The sequence below is a fragment of the Strix aluco genome, chromosome 16 (assembly GCF_031877795.1).
Source record: "Strix aluco isolate bStrAlu1 chromosome 16, bStrAlu1.hap1, whole genome shotgun sequence".
Classification (NCBI taxonomy): Eukaryota; Metazoa; Chordata; class Aves; order Strigiformes; family Strigidae; genus Strix; species Strix aluco.
This window is the reverse complement of record NC_133946.1, coordinates 21191843-21208064: the sequence shown is the minus strand read 5'-3', so window position 1 is coordinate 21208064 and position 16222 is coordinate 21191843.

Below are 16222 nucleotides of genomic sequence, written 5' to 3'. Positions count from 1 at the left end.
CTGAGCAAAAACAGCCTTGTGACTCCCCTGCAACTTTTCAGTGTTATCTGGCCTGGTGTAAAGCTCCCCAGATGTAGGCACCAACTGCCCTGGTACCAGCTCACGCAGGAGGAAGCTGAGGCACAGGCTGGCTAATGCCAGTGATGAAGCCACAACTACTCTGTCCCTGCCGTATCTGCTGCCAGTTTGGAGGGGTGGAAGGTGTCGCTCAGGGCCAAGGAGAGGAGAGCGGGGGGACAGGGAGCCCCGTGCTGACTCCTCACTGGCTTCACTCCTGGCCAGCTGCTTTTCCTCTGTGCCGGGACGGAGAGCACAGTGGGGGCTGGAGGGCGTTGGTCCCTCAGGAGCTGCGCGGGATCCCGGGGTGTTGCTGAATGATGACCAGCGCCTGCTGCGGGTTGGCAGTGGGAGCCGCTGTGCTGATTCCCCGCGGCGAGCCTGTGCTGGGGTCGGTGTGACACACGCGGGTCGTGTTTGGGAAGAGCTGGCGCTGGGGACACAGGAGAGCTGCCTTTGGGAGAGCCTTTTTCTGTTTCTGGGCTGCAACACTGGCGTTTTATTGTCTCTGCTGATGTCCTCGATAACAGTTGTGTTATCACTGAGGATGGAGAAGGCGGCAGGTGCTGTTTTGTGAGGCACCGCTGCTTGGCGCTGTGTTGTTCGTCCCTGTCACCCGTCATCAGGAGGTTGTACCGGCTCCTGTGAACCAGTACAAATTACACGGTTGTTTTGTTGTTTGGGCTACTGGCCTCATTGTCTCTCCAACCTGCTGTCATCATGGAAAAGAAAAAATACGTTACTACAGTGTATTAAAACCTAGAAAAAAACCCTTCTCATCTTTTGATAATACTTTTTTCCTAGTTCTCTTTGGGGGGCTTGTGTTTTGCATAATGGCACTGATTTATTTAGATATATATTTATATATTAATGTATTTATATATTCACATGTTATTGTTCCAGATTATGTCCTTTAACAAACATCGGCAATTTTCTCACTGGGAATTCTCCACATAAATTTTCCCAGTGAACCCTCCAGCCATTCGTATACAGACCCGTGTTCAAGCTTTAATAAGTTTCTATTTATTCTGCTTAAAAACAAACATCTCCAGACAGAAGAGACTGACGGGCACACGAAAGACCACTTTGATCTCCTTCCCCAGCCAGCACAGCTCTATGAACTGGAGCGTGCTGAACTCATGTTGTGGGAAGCCTGGGAAAGGTACTTTCCAAAATGCTGCTGTCTGTGAGAACACTCCTTGTGAATGTCTTGGTGAGAGAAGGATGGTGATAAATATCATCAGTCTCTGTCGCTGGTGCTGGGAGCTATCGATAGCTGTGCTCGGTGGAAGCTGGTTGCCGATGTGCCTACAAGCCGTGGTAGGTGGGGCACTCACAAGGCAAACCAAGCAGAACACGTCTGCCTGTTAAGCTGATATGAAATGCGTATCCTGTCAGTCTTGTGAAGTCACACAGATCTGTCTGCTCTTTGGAAAGCGAGTCACTGATCAGAGACAGGGGACAGGACCTGCAGGGGTCCAGATCCAGTACTGGAGCAAGTGGAAACCACAAACCATTCAGAAATTTTAAGAGCATGTTGTGATCATCACTATGCACACACTGACTTATACTGACTTTTTTTTTTTGGTACTTGGAAATAAAATACAATCTTTTAAAAGGAAAAAAAAAGTCTCTTACTGAAAGCTGTTAACTTTTCCATCTTGAAAATATTCTCCTCCTTTTTTTCTTCTTAGTCATAATTTCTCCTTCCTCGGGCTTGTCTTAGCCACTCTCTCCCTCCCACTTTCTTTCTCTCTTGGTGACTGACAGGTTTCAGGAATGAGCTTCCGAGGAGTCTGAAAGAAAAAAATCTCTTCCAGATTGACTATATTTTGATTAACTCCTAGAAATATATCTTGCAGGCAGTTCAGAAGACTGGCCATAAAATACACACTCCTTCCCCTCTGGGTTCCCCTTTCAGCTGCAGTTCCAGGCAGTGATAATCAGCAGCTGTCAGTGAACCTCAGTCAGCATCACGTTTGTGAGGGTCCATGCTCGGGACTGATTTCTGCAGCACAAGTTCACCCCTGCCAAAAGCAGATGTTCTTAACAAACACACCCCTTTCTTCCATTCTGCCATCACTTGGGTTTTTTTGTGGTTTTTTTGTTGTTGTTGTTTTTTTTTTCCTTAAGAGCATGTCAGTTTCCTTCTTGGTTCAAACCCTCTCTTAAAGTGACCTGAGTAACCCACCCTCTGCTTTCACAGCCAGTGGTGGGATTCCAGCGTCTTTTCTCTCGGCATCATCCCCACAGCAGCTCTGTTTGTCTCCCGCAACATGTTCCTTTCGAAGAGCTCAACTCAGTCTGCAGCAACAGCCTTAAAATATACCTCCTTATCTTCCCTTATCCATTCCCCACCCCTTCCTTCCCTCCATCCGATCAGCAGAATAACTCCAATATTAAAGATAAGCCTGTTTCTTTTAACTCATCATTTCTGTCCAAGTTAGATAAAGATTATAGGCTTTCTATTCCTATTTCTAAGCTTTACCTTTAAACTACTATTTCAGCACCTTTTTACGTGTTCTGGGGATCCAGTTTCTCTTATGTTTCCTGTTCTTCTGTCCTAAAGTCCAGTATAAGATCAAACATTCAAAGGTACCAAATAGCTCCCAATTCTTCCAGATTTACGTCACAGTAATAGAGATCTGGACTCAAAGCCCCAGGGTGATGTTTGTGCCACTGATGATGTTGTTCTACGCACATACTATAGTGTCCCTGATAAAGAACACATCTCTGATTTACACCATGGCCTCTCACCTCAGAGTTAGCTTTTTCTTCTGCAGACCCATAAAACGCACATCAGGATAAAATAAAGGTTAAGGCTGACATCAAAGCGAGCTGCACCGCAGCAGCTTCAGACCCGGCAGTTTCTGGTTGTTCCACTTTTGCAGGAGATCAGTGGCCAAGCGAGAGGCAGGACCCTCCGACGGCACTGCAGCCCAGGCAGGGGCTCAGGAGTCGCGGAGCAGCACACACCAGAGGCAACTCAAGACACAGCCACAGTTTTTGGTGTATTTTGAAACTAAACTCAACAGAGCAGAAAACACTCAGCTTGATACACCTCAGACCAAATACTTCTTCATCGTTCTTCGTGTATACCCTGTGCAGAACTGATCCCAGCACAGCACTTCACCTTTAGAAGAACTTGCCTAATGATCACGGCAAGGAACAAGGAGCTGAGATCCCTGCCTTGTGGTCCTAGCTCTGCTTGAAATTATTCCACAAACACACACAAAAAATAAAAAAGATAACCAAAAGTTTGGAGAGCCTGCTGGCAGGGCACTCCACTGCCTGCCAGAGCGTGGTGTCACTTACGCCAGCTAGCACTCTGTTCTGTTTTACACGCCCTGGTTTATTTATTTGCTTAGTAAGAAGAATCTGTTTGTGCTTCAACACTTAAACTTGCTGGTTTGAGCAAAACTACCAGCTGGCCACTCTCCTGGGGGAACGAGACCACCACCTTCTGTGGGTGAGAGGGGCCAGTCTGTGTTTGCAGCTCACACCTGGGGTGTTGATCAGGACGGACAGCTGGATGCTTCACCCCACAGGAGCTTCCCTTTATGGTGGAGCTTGAGCACAGGGACAGAACCCTTTTGGGTGAGTCCTCGACACAGGTGCTCAAAACTAACCATTAGTAATGAACAAACTGAACTGAAACATGGGCTGTTCTACTGTCACCAGCTTCACACTCCCAGCACTGTACAAAAGCTACAGTTTAAGCACCTGCTCTTTATCTGACATAAGCACATACCTTTATCTGATCCATCCCAACAGCCATTAGAGTATGTGAATGCTCTATAATTTCATTAGTCTGGGTTCCTTCACAGATGTTTAATTTGAAGTATTTGTGCTGTATCCTGATGATCTCAAGAGTAAATCGTGCAGCATTGCACTGACTTTTTGGTGACAACCATCCAACAGGCCGGTAAAAAAAAAAAAAAGAAAGAAAAATCAGAAGGTAACAGGCTGTGGTTGCTGCTTTTTAAAGTTTTTCTATAGGCAGGATTTCAGGCACATAACTTCTACCCATTTTAATGGCCTTACATAACAAAAACCCTTTTCACATTTTTCTGCTAATACTTAAAGCACTGTAATGTATTTGTGTCCCTGTTTGTCGATGCAGCAAATACCCCCTAACATATGTTTGGGGGTCTGAAGGACAAGAGGAAACAATTTCTCTTGTGGTGCTTTTTGTGGCTGCTGCCTCCAGCCGTCCTTCAAGCGTCTCTCTGCAGAGATGTCTCAGCTATTCACAGCGGAGCTGCTGAGTGGCCAGTTTGCAATCCAGTGTGCAGAAGAAACCCTCACTTGGTACAGGTCTACCTCAACGTAAACTCCAGACTGTGAGTAGCTGCCACCTGGAGAGATGACACCACCCTAGTAGGGACCTCTGCCTGAGAAATCACTATTGATCAGAGATTAAGTCATCCCTGCATAGCAGCCACAGTCCTCTGGGTCTCAGTTGTTATTTAAAGTTAACTTACTTGCTTATTAACATTGATTACAATGATCTTCAAGAAGGACAGGATGACGTTCAGCAGCAGAATCCACAATTCTTGCAGCTTTCACGCTCTGCAGGAAACACTAGAAATTGTTCAGCCTGTTACCCGACAGCGGGTTGGTGCCCGGTGTGCAATAACCCCCCTGAACACGCTCAGCAGAGGTGCTGTGTTTAGTCAGGCCTGGGGGCTGGGTGGACTTTTTTACAAATCAAACACCCCAACAGCAGGTTTTTGTGTTTCTTTTATACACAAAAGGCAGAGGTTAGTGCTTTTCCTAACATGCCTATTAGATACTGATTGGTTAGTGATTAACATAAATTAGAATACAGCTTACATAATACTGCTACTCCTACGCATGCTCAGGGGAAGAGTCTTAACCTGGGCAGGGGGTGTGGTTTTAGTATTATAATGAAGGCAGTTCACTTTCAGGACACTCAAAAGTTAGTTTCATTGCCAAGTTAATTAATCCATTAGCCATTTTGCCAGGTTGTCAAATAACTGATCCTCAGCACAATCCCAGACACTCTCTTTATGGTCCAGGGTGTTCTATGGATTTTCTAGGGTTTGGAGATCGAAGTCTATCCTTGATGAATTTTTTATGGCTAATCAGAGTCATCTTGACCATGATTCAAAGTCTCACTTGACCAAGCCCCAAAGCCTCGCAGCTGTCCCCACATGTGTGGTAACTCTGGCTGCTGGCACAATTATTAACCACGACAGCTAACCCAGCCTCACTCATGTATATGGATGTTTGTGTTATGTAATCAATGAATATGTATATCCACACTCCAGAAGTTTCTGGTAAAATGTGCTGTTGGGGTGCAAGCTTTGTGGAGAAATCCCCTTGCACCCCAGTGCCGGAGTAAACATACCTGCTGTATAACTCTCTCTGAGTTGTAGAGTCTGTTCCTGTGAATCAGATCAAATAGAAATTCTGGGGTAAAACTGGGGGATTTGTGGTCAAACATCGATCTGGGGACCAAGGGCCATTTTGGGGTGAAAAGGGGGGGTTTGGGATCAGGGGGACTCACCCCACAGCACCCAGGTGAGGGTGGCCCTGGTGATGGTGGAGGTGCCGTCCCCCACCCCCACGGCGTCCCAGCACTGGTACTGGAGTTAGTCGGGGCTGACACTCTCGGGGTACCCCTGGAGCAGCAGCACCCGTGGTGGTGGGGGGGGTACCCCTGGGATTCCCAGGAATCCCAAATCCCCCCTGCAACCCACCCAAACTGCATTTTCCACCCCCAGGTCCCTGCAAAACACCCTCAGCCACGCCCCTCACCCCCCCCCCCCCCCACCTCCTTAGTGCCCCTCAGATCCTATTGGCCCCCCAGTTCTCCATTTTACCACCAAAGACCCCAAATATCTTCCCGGGACCCTACCAGCCCACCCCCAGAACTCCCCTAAGCCCCATTAGCGCCCCCAGGAGATCTCCAGGACCCCAAGATCCCCCACAAGATCCCCTCCAGGACTCCAGTAGCCCCCACTGGACCCTTCTTGCACCCCATTACTGTCCCCCAGGACCCCCCCAATATCTCCCCCAGAAACCACCCCCAGGAGCCCATTAGACACCCCCCCCCCAGACACTAATAACCCCCTCAACTCCCCCAGGACCCCAATAACACCCCCCAAGCACCAAGAACCTCCCCCAGACCCAAATACCTCCCTCAAGACACCCCCAGGACCCCAATATCTCCCCCAGAACCCCCTCCAGGATGTCCCCAATACCCCCACCTCGGACACCAATATCTCCCTCAAGACCCCCCCCGAAGGACCCCAATAACCCTCCCAAACCCGTCCAGGACCCCCAACCACCCACAACGCCATTACACTCCCTCTAGGACCCAAATAATCCCACCCCCAGCACCCCAATGACCCCCACAACTCCCACAGAACCCCAATAACACCCCCCCAAGAATCCCCCCAGGTCCCCAATCCCCCCTCACGGTACAGGCAGGAGTGTGGGCAGGTGCTGGGGGGGGGACAACGTGCTGGAGCCCCTCCGGGGGTCCCCCTGGCCCCCACAGGGCCTACTTCCTGCCGACAGTCTGCCAGGGCTCTATGGTCTGCAGTGGGGCGGCCTAGGCAGGAGGTCCTCCAGCTCTCTGGGGTCTGCACTGAGGGATGATCCATGCAGAGATTTGGTTCACCCAGCAAGTGGGAATTCCTCCTTTTAAAACACTCGCTTTGTTCTGGATGGCTGAAGGAATTTTTCTCCTGCAAAGGTGGCACCAGAACCAGCCCCAGCCCCAGCCCCATCACTAGAGGTGGTGTCCCCGGCCTAGCAGTGGGTGAGTGCAGGGGCTGGGGCCGATTTCCCTGGAGGGGGTGGTGGGATCGCCAGGGAAGGGAAAGCTTTGGTCTAAACACCCAAACTTTTTCATGGTTCTGATTTTTTTTTCCAAATAAGGTTTGTTGTCACAGTTGGGGCTGTTCAGACATTCTGATGTGTGACTGTGCTTGTCCTTTTACCTTGAACTTGGTGGGGTTTGCTGTCTGTAAGGGTCTGTTGTGTCTGCGGGGTTTATCTGTCAGGTTACCCCAGGGAAGTGAATTTTAGCCCTTTATTTTTACTACAAGTGTGAAAGCAGTGACGCATTTAATATTTTCTGCTCTCTGTGGTGATTTGGGCTGGGTGGGTTCAGTCTGATGAAACCCCTCAGAGTGGTGCTTCAGAGGGTGCCAGTCACCAGAGCCAAGAGGTGCTGATCACAAACCGGCATTAAGCCCGAGGGCGAGAGCTGGCCCAGGCGGGCTCCTGCCTTCTGGCTGTGGGACAGTTTTTCCCAGCTCGGAGGTGCTGGGAGAGATGTGGGGGGGTGAGCAGGGGGGTGTGCTGGAGCCCAGCCCCTTTGCAGAGCCCTGCTGCTCCTCTGGCTTTCTGGACAAAGTTCAGTTTCTGAGCTGAGCTTCTAATTTGCACCTTTGACAAAAGACAAATCCTGTTTGTTTCAAGTTGGAACGACCTGCTCGGCTTTCAGAAAAGTATCTCTTGACATCTACAGGCAGAGCAGAATGAAGAAGTAATTGAAAAGCAATTAAAGGACAAGTTTCTGTGTGCTGGGATCCTGGGAGTGCTTCTGGTTGGGAAATCCGGCAGCACCACTTGCTCTGAGCCTGCAAACAGCCGGCAGAGCTCCTGCCGTGGGTGGCACTGCTTCAGCCTCCCCCGTCAGCTGCTGCTTCACCTCCACCTCTCTGCTCTGCACCAGCTCTGCATAAAATAGTCGCTTTTCACTGCATGTGGCTGTGGATTGCTGTGAACGTGATGTAACTGGTTGCCACCGTGTTTCTTTTCAAGCTTGTCCCGCCCGATGTGCTGTCAGTCTGCAGATCGTCACCTCGTTCCTAGGTGAGTGTTGGGGCTTCTCCTGGGGTCTCCTGTGCATCTTCTTAAATGTTGACAAAATGCCTGTGTGGAAATAGAATTAATCATCAGAATAATTGATAAGGAAGAATTAATCAAGATTTAAACAAAATAAGTCTCCTGTCCAGAACACTTGTGTAGTTCATCTTGCCTGTTTTTTCTTCCTGTCACCTTCAAGCTCCTGTTCAGTTCTGCTGTGCCCTGCGTCTCTGCTCGTTCTCATCCCGATTTCATGTAGCCAGGCAGACTGACTTCCTCTTCCTCCTTTTCCCTGGTTTTGTCCTTGTGAAATCTGTTTTCTGTAACTGCCTGGTCTTTGTGGAAACACATTTAAAAACTGCTCTTGCAGGTTCCCCCCTTTCAGGAGGTGCCTGTGGCTGCAGGGATGCCGTGTGAAGCAGGTGGGACAGGGCTGGTGTCTGCTCCGGGTCGGGGTTTGCACCCCTCGGGTGCTGCGGAGAGGCAGGGTGCTGCGGGCTCGCGGCAGTCGCTCGGGTTCGAAGCAGAACCTGGTCTTTGGGGAAAACGTGAGTTTTCCTGAGGTGACTCCCTGTCCCTAAGGCTGGCTGGCGGCCTGCAGCCGGCGTGTGCCCTGTGCCGGGGAGCTGGCCGGGGGGCTGTCAGGGGAGCGGAGAGGTCTGACAGCACCTTTCTGGGGCGCTGGCTGGGACAGGCTGGGGAGGGCTTGAGCTTTGTGTGTGGTGGTCAGGGGAGGCCATGCAGCAGGTGGAGCTGGCTCGTCTCTGATCGACCTTTTGAGGCAATTCCTGTTGTTGTTTTACGTTTTAGGACAGTTAACTGAAATCTTGTTTTATAAGTTATTGCTGATCGATATGAAAAATGCAACACCTCAGAATGGCAGTACTCAGAGGGGGGCTGCATCTGGATACAGGGGATGCTCCTCTGTCCTTAGAACTTAAGGAAGGAAGCTTGCAGGTGTCAGTAGTGCTGCTGCTGAGGGGATTGGGTTTTCCAGAGCTGGGGAGCAGATTCCTACCCTGTCTATACTGCGTCTGCACTGTGAAAGCTTGTGCACAGTAATGCCTTGCTGTCTGTGCCTTCTGTTTCAGAGCTCTGCTGTCAGTTCTTTAATACCCTGCTCTGGTTACTGTTGTCATGGTCCTGTTTTCCTTCATCCTTCACTGACCTTGCTGAGCAGCAGGCATCTGAAGGTGGTGATGAAAATGTGATGGATCAGGAGAGGCAGCAGGACCACTGGCAGTGAGAGAGTTGTCAGGTGTTCAGTGTCACAGGAGAAGCAGCTGAGAGGTTTCAGAATGGTGATCTGTTTGAAGAGGGGTCACACAGGGTCACCAGGACACCATGAAGTTTAAGTTTGTGTTATAAAGGGATTTTCCACTCTAAACCTCAGGCCAGTAGCAGGTATTTCTTGATATATTAAAAGCAGTTAGAATTTCCTCTGCTACTTGTGCCATTACCAGGTGTTGAAGTGGCAGCTGACAACCCCAGAGGTCTCGCTTCTGTCTCACCACCTTCCACATCACACCAGCTGTTCCTCTGTGGTTCGGCTGTGTGCATTGCTGAAGTGCCTGCACACATTCCTCTCTATCCCATTGTTTCCTACAGGAAAAATGGAATTGGGAACAGTCGCACTTTGGGGATTCCATCCTGGGCAGGCAATGGGATGTGCCTGAAACTGTAGTTTGACTGTGTGGGGAATTATTGTGTAGAAAAGCCCTCGGTTAGTGGAATAATTCTCTGTTGGAATAAATCTGACTCTGGGCAGCGGAATGGGATATTTACCTTGTGACACAGAGGTACCTCTCGGGCAAAGCAAAATACTAAGAGATTTTTTTTATGAATGTTCATTTTCATTCTGATTTCATGCTGTCTGAACTGTTTTGTCGAATCCTGACTGTTCTCCCCAGCTGTCCATCACCCACTCTCATGTTTTGATGGCTCGTGTCACAGACAGCCTGGTAAAAAGATCTTGTTTATTTTCTCTTTCCTTTTTTTCCCCTTTGAGAAGTCTCATGAACTTTTTGCAGCTGTCCTGACTCTCCTCCCCTGTCCTCCCTGCAGCAGTGTGGCAGTTAGAGCTGCCCCCCCCGGGAGGAGGTGTGCTCTGCTGGCTGTTAAAGAGTTGGCAGCGCTGTGCTCTGTGCTCATCTCCAAAGCTTCTCTGTTCCTCTGGGCAATGGATTTTAGTGTTCTGCCATTCCGAGTACAGTAACATCTGTACAGATACAAAACCTCTAGTTCATGGATTGGGTTCATGAAGCCCTGATTCTTTTAATCTCCTTCGGAAGCTCTATTGCCCTACATTTTCTCTCTCCCCTCTTCTCTGTCAAACTGTTTCACAGCTGCCCTTCTTCCCCAGGCTTTGCCTCGTCCCCTGGTCAGACTCGAGCTGTTCAGTTCCTGCAGGCCCAGCGGCTGTTGGGGGATCTGAGCTGCTCAGAGACAGCAGGGCCTGATCTCTAAAGGAAGCAGATTTTGTGGTCTGACTCTGATCTTGCTGAAGCTGCTTTTGTCACCCTTTCAGAAACCAACCGAGGGCTGAATCAGAGCTGGCCATTTGCTGAACGTACCAAAGAATGGGGGGTTTAGAAGCCAATGCCTAATCCCGTGGACAAACTTAATGTTGTTTCTTTGATAACTTGTCGGAGGTATTTTATTGTGGGTTTTGTGTAAGGTGCTATAAAGCAATCCCATGCAGCTGGAAGCCAGAGGCAAGACTATTTATTTCAGGGCTTTGAAGATCTCTACTCCTGGGACAGCTGTCTCGCTGCTGCAGTGGTTGGGTTTTATTTTGCTTTGGAAAAACTGAACAAAAATTTTCGTTCCATTTCCTTTTCCCTGAGGTGGGAGAATTCCTGGAACTCTCCAGAAACAGTTAAGGGGTGTCTTCATCTTTTTTCCCTGGGCTGGGCTGAGTGCAGCTCCCAGAAGGCCGGGGTTTGGAAGGCTGGGAGCGCTGACCCGACCAGTCCGAGAGGATCCTGACAGCAGGGCTGGGCTGCAGATGTGGCTGCAGGTACTGCGGGGAGATGCTGGGTGTGTGGGTGGGCTGACCTGGCTGGTTTGGTTGTTTTGAGGGCGCTGTACTCTCTGCACCAGCTGCTAATAAGGTGTTTTCTGTGGGCAGGGCTGGTGGCCCATCAGTCTGTGTTCTCAGAGATGAGCCCACAGGAGTCCCTCGCTGGGGCTTGGCTGCAGAGAGCTCTGTGGTGTCTTGACAGTGTTTGACATTTCCCAGACAATGCTTAAACCTGCCAGTTGATGCTGTTTAACACTCTCCTCTGTAAGAGCCTTCCAGCAGTGATGCCTATCAACTCTGGCTTTCCCTTCAAAGAATTGTTCCCAAAAGCTGCTGTATCTTTGTCACTTGCCAGATGCCACCTTGTTGCTGTGGGCTTTTATGTGTTGCCTTTAATTAGAATGTGTGCTCTTCTGTCCAGGGGCTGGTGGGCAGCTCTCTGGTGACCAAATCCCAGAGAAAAGAAGGGAGTTTACTGTATTTCCTCTTGTACTTGAAGGAACAATCCTTTAGCCCGGGTGTCTTGGACATGTCTTTTGGGAGGGGATACCAGGCTTCCAAATCCAGCAGTTCGTCAGTTTATTCTTTGTCCTGTTTGTGTTTTGCTTCTGGCCCTTAATCTGCAGAGACAAATTGGGGCTGCACAGAGGTTCAGGGCAGGGTTACCTGTTCCTCCAGGACAGGATTTGCTGATTCAGCTCAGTATTTTAAGCAAGATGGAGCCAAATAAATTTTCCTCTAGCAAGAGCTGGTAGCCAGGATGGATGAGGAGTTCATTCACAGTTAGTTAAACACTGAAGGAAATTAGATTTGTACATTTAAAATTGCTTTCTTGACCAGTGTTTAGCATCTTGGGGTCTCAAGGGTTAAAATACCCCTGGCACCTTGGATCAATCTATGAGGATATAAAAGTGCTCTGGATTAAGCAGGCAAATGAGTTAAACTGCATTTAGCTGATTCCCTGGCTGTGAACAATCCAGCCAACCCTGCGCTGAAGACATCTGGGGCTCGTCTGCTGTACGCAGTGGAGGTTTTGGACCCTTTCTCAAAGATGTCACCGGTCTGTAAGTTACGGCTTTACTGACCAGAAGGTAGGAGGCACTTTGGGAGTGGCCCCTTGTGATGGAGACTGGAGACCTCTGCTCTTCTGTCCTGGACGTCAGGCAGTGGCTTTCACACTGGTCCCATCTCTCAGCTCAGCTCTGCTTTCTGTCCTTAGGATACAGCTTTGATTTGCCAGGGCTGAGTGAACTGGGACATCCCCTACTGCAGATCTGCACGAGACATACCCCTCTAGCAAGGTACAGGACAACCTTACAAATACAGAAAGCTGAACCTCCCACTAATTACGCAATGGGAATGCAGCAGGCAGAGCTTTTTGTCTAGATTGCATCCGTGCTGCTGTTAGCTTCAGGAACCCAGTGCTTCCAGCCCTGCATCTTCCTCCCCGTTCTCCCCCATGCCCTGGGCAGATCTCTGTTTCAGGGTTGGCCCTGCTGTTCCATGAGCTGTGCCCTCTAGGCGTGGTTATCGAGTGTTAGGACAGACTTTGGGTGTTGCGCTGTGTTATTGCAGTGGTTGTGTCAGTCAGATGTGGACAAGTCCCAAGTGCAGATGTGAGGTGACAAGTGCCCGTTATTTGGCCCTGACTGCAGGAAGAACTGAACCCCTTCAGCCTTCTCAGTCTGGGTGGAGATGAGTGATGGAAAGCAGTTGCATACTTTCAAGGGATCAGTGAAAGGAGGATCCTTTGCTCTGCTCCCTCAACTAAAATGCTCTGCTGGCAAGCAGCAGCTCTGGGTTTGCCTTGATTTTTGCAGTGACTGCTTGTTGTGTTTAATCTGCTGCGCTGTTATAAGCAGTCTCCCTGCGAGCGAGAAACTTGTGAGTGGCTGAGCTGAGATTTCCAGGTTCCTGATCAGAGGAAAGGCTGTCCCAGCCACATTGGAGTTGGGTTCCTGGTTGCATCCCGATAGAAAAGATTATTCATTCAGTGGACAAAAACCCACACCAGAACTGCTGTTTTATTGATTGTTTGACATATCTTAGCTGAGCAGATCTTGGAGCTCAGTACGAGTTACAGCTCTGCTTTTCTGAGCCCATGAGCTGGGCTCACTTACAGCTGGCCTGACTCTCAGGAATGCTGCCTGCTTTCTGACTTTTCCTGCCCCGTGGGCCTTAGGGGCTTCAGGAACCCTTTTCCTCCTTTCCTTCCCATCAGCCCATTTACCACATGCTCTGCTATCAGGTTGTTTGGGACTCTGGCCTCTCTTCAGTATTTTCTGGCTGAAACACTTTGGTTTGTCCAAGCAACTGTCTGTCTGGATGTCCATCTCTGACTTGCTCTGTCTGTACTCAGCTGACAGACCAGGAAGTGGAACAGGCATCGGTGCTTCCCAGTTAACCCCCTCCCACCACTGCAGGGAGCTCCGGGTGGCGTTGGGGGACCAGACCTTACCATTTCTATAACGTAGGTGACCCTGACTGAGACTGGGACGTGCCCTGTCTGTGTTACTGCTCCAACCATCACCTTTAGTTTTTCCAGGAAAGAGAAGCACAAAGAGATTTAGCACAAAAAAATGAATCTCTTCCTCCCAACTTTGTGACGAGAGCCAGTTCAGCCAGAATCACTGACATGCTGCCCTCTCCTCTTCTGGCTGGCACAAGTCTGGCAGCCTGTGTCTCCAAGGGCTTCTTACTGACAAGGCCCCAGGGCAGACGTTAGCACTTCAGAGTACCTCATCTGCTTGGAGCAGACAGGAGTCTGCACCCATTTGCTGCAATCACCCGTATTTAAGGGCAAGTGTTACCTGTTCACCTTGTAGTAGCAGCAGGGCTGAATGAAGTACCCTTTCAAAAATTACTGTAGCTGTGGGGCTTCAGGGTGTGCTAGCCATGCTCGCTGCCCGTGGGCAGTGTTGCCACAGGGATGACCCTCGTACCGCCATCACCTGCCTCCCACCCCAAGGAGCACAGAGCTGCCAGTCTGGATGGTGGTGAAGCTTTGTTGAACCCGTGTGCTGAATGCAACCATCTTTTTCAGAGCAAGGTGCAAAGGCTTGTGGTGGGAGGATGTTGGATAACCCAGCCCATACTGTGTCTCCTGCTGCTAGTTAAAGAGCTAGCAGTTCCTTAAAATAGTGGCACTGAACTATTCTTTTACCAGCAGAGCCCTGGTGGTTCTTCCACCTTAAGGCTCAGCTTGTTTGACATGTTGTAACCGGGGAGTTCTTGGTGCTGGTGGATTGCAAGAGACCAGGAAGAAGAGGTAGGTATCTTGCTAGATGTGCAGGGCCAAAGGTAAAGGCTGCTAAAAAAGGCTGGTTTTATTCCCATGGGGTTGTTGGTCCGTTGCACATCTTCTGGCACTCGTGTGCAGAAGGCAGATGACCTCAGTGCCTTTCTGCTGTACGCTGCCTTTCGTCTGCGGTGTGAAGCAGCTGGCATTTTGGTCTCAGACAATAGTTCAGCAGATGGCTGCTTACAAACAAAAACCACCCAAACCAGGAGACTTTCTCTTCTTTTCCAGGAGCCAAATACTTTGAAGGCACGTGCTGAGGTTCACTTCCAGAACAAAGGCTGCCGGGTCACAACACACAGTATATCTTGGGGCCTGTGCTGTAGCTGAGGACAAACGTCTGGTGACTTTAAGGGCAGGTAAAGGCTTATCGTGATCCAGAGAGGTGGGGAATCTCCATCCTGGGAGATGTTTCACACTGCTGGACACATCCCTGCACAATCTGTTTTAACTGCGAAATTGTCCATTTTGTGCAGAGGGGTTGGACCAGAGACATCCAAAGTATCTTCCTCCTAAATTTTTCCGTGTTTCTGTGCCTGATCCTGATGACCCATGCAGTCTGCTTTATGAGGAGTGAAGGGAAGAGAAAAAGCATTAGAAAACATGAAGAAATGTATCAGTATTGCTGTCTGCTGCAAGCTGTGCCAGGGAGCAGACGCTAGCTGCCTTTCCTCTTCTAGATGAATTTATTTGACTGGAAAAACAGCTGCTGTTGCTGTGAAGTGTCCAGATGAACCTGTACATAGACCTGGGGCAAGTGGGAATGTCGAGGGGGGAATTTGGGAAGGCAGGGAGCCCATGCTGGCAGCAGCCCCTGCCCGGCCCAGGGACCAAGCAGGGCTCTGGGAGTGATGTGCTGGGGAGGAGCTCCTTGTACTGCTTCTTTCCTCAAGAGCAGCTGTTTCAGGCTTACCTGGATTATGACCATGATGAGAGAGCGTTTCTTGTTGGGCGTGCATCCCCAGGAGGGGTTGCACTTGATATCTGACCTTTGCTTTCATTTCATACCAGGTGTTTCTAGGCCTCGACATTTTTCTGTGGGCTCAAGGGGACAGTTAAGTCAAGGAGGGCAAGCATAGGGAGACAGGATGTGTGCAAGGGTTACAGAGTCACAGAATCATCTCGGTTGGAAAAGCCCTTGAAGCTCCTCCAGTCCAACCATGAACCTCACCCTGACCGTTCCCAACTCCACCAGATCCCTCAGCGCTGGGTCAACCCGACTCTGAAACCCCTCCAGGGATGGGGACTCCCCCCCTGCCCTGGGCAGCCCATTCCAACGCCCAACAACCCCTTCTGCACAGAAATCCTTCCTAAGAGCCAGTCTGACCCTGCCCTGGCGCAGCTTGAGGCCATTCCCTCTTGTCCTGGCGCTGGTTCCTTGGCTCAAGAGACTCCTCCCCCCTCTCTGCACCCTCCTTTCAGGGAGTTGTAGAGGGCCATGAGGTCTCCCCTCAGCCTCCTCTTCTCCAGACTAAACCCCCCCAGTTCCCTCAGCCGCTCCCCATCAGACCTGTGCTCCAGACCCTGCACCAGCTCTGTTGCCCTTCTCTGGACACGCTCAAGTCATTCAATGTCCTTTTTGGAGTGAGGGGCCCAAAACTGAACCCAGTCATCCAGGTGTGGCCTCACCAGTGCCAAGCACAGGGGTCAGATCCCTTCCCTGTCCCTGCTGGCCACGCTATTGCTGATACAAGCCTTCTTGGCCACCTGGGCACACTGCTGGCTCACTGCAGTTGTGGCTGTTGCATGGTTGTATTAAGGCTGTGAAGGCAACTGCCCAGAGCAGGTAAAGCCACATTCCACTTTGCCTTTTTTCTTGATGCCTGCTCACATTGTAACTTCCTCCCCCAGCAGAGCTGGTGCCTTCAGGCTGCCCCAGCACCTCTTGGCACAGCCCGTGTGCTGCAGGGAGCTGCACCCGCTGGCCTGGCAGTGGCAAGGAGACCAGCTTGTCCCTTCAGTGCTTCACAAGGCATAAAGAAAGCCAGCTGCTCCTT